Source organism: Castor canadensis, chromosome 13, assembly GCF_047511655.1.
Source record: "Castor canadensis chromosome 13, mCasCan1.hap1v2, whole genome shotgun sequence".
Lineage (NCBI taxonomy): Eukaryota > Metazoa > Chordata > Mammalia > Rodentia > Castoridae > Castor > Castor canadensis.
This window is the reverse complement of record NC_133398.1, coordinates 80,854,380-80,855,672: the sequence shown is the minus strand read 5'-3', so window position 1 is coordinate 80,855,672 and position 1,293 is coordinate 80,854,380.

Sequence of the window (1,293 nt, the reverse complement as noted above, 5' to 3'; positions counted from 1 at the left end):
CAGAGGGCGGCGCACGTAGACGTCAGCGCGCTGGCTGTGCGGCCGCACGCAGGCCACGCCCACCAGGGGGCGGGGCGACTGGCGAGGCCCGCAGATGGGAATTGTAGGTTTACTGAACCCTCCGAATACAAATGAGCAGTGGATGTAGCAATATATTTTTGAAACATGGTCTCGTCTTTGGATAGGGTCTTAAGGGTTATATATATATAACGTATATAAATGTTATATGAATTAAAATGTAGAGATGTACTTGAGGGCGACTCCTGTATCACAGATCATTTAGTAATTATTAATGGAATTTTTCTTTAAATTATATTCAGTGTAAGAATTACTGAACACAAACTTAGAATTCACTCATCGATAGGGAAATTCAGGTTATATGCTTATTATTATAATATCCAATTGTATATTAAAGTGCGTTACTTTTGACAAAAAAACAAACTAATCTCTGGGGAAATCCAGCAATCTGCTACAGTTCTTTTAAACAAACAGTCTATAAACTCCTCAGGAGTATGAGATTGCAGCACTGGTCAGCAAGGGATGTATGAATGCTTGAATGTCCACTATCGTCCGTTATATTTTCTATTTGTGTTATTTTTTACAGAAAAAAAATTTCTTAATTTCTATAGCTGTGCTTATCTAGCACTGTTGTTGGCAAATTGCAAAGTGTCCCACAAATTCAGGACTTTTTGTTGTTTTGGTGATACTGGGGTTTGAACTCAGCGTTTCACGCTTGCTGGGCTTGTACTCTACCACTTAAGTCACTCCACCAGAGAAATTCAGGACTTTGTTTGGGTTTTTGTTCACTATGAATCGCTTTGTTTTCTACTAATGATGGCACACTCCTATAACTAGTACGTTCTGTATCCCAGGCATTATTCAAGCATTGTTTAAATCTCCACAAGAAGTATACTATTATACAACATCTGTACAAGACATATCTAACATCTCTACAAGAAATATACTATTATACAATCACTTTACAAATGGGGAAAGTGAAGACTAGCGAAGTTAAGTAATATACAGCTCAGTAAGTGCACGAGCCCAGAGAATTGGCCTGAGAACCTGTATTGTATCCAGTCCGTTGAACAATGATAGTCCTCCAGTCAAGCCTGGTATTGGGGTATTCCAGATGTCTCTCAGTTCATGAATACAATGCCTAAGATTAGGATGCTACCCTAGATGCAGCAAAAGATCCACGAAGAATAAGAACATAGTAAAGAGTGATGTACAGGAAGGCTAAATTACGCCTCAAGAGGTGAGGTGGACAGTGCCAGTAAAAACTGATTACAA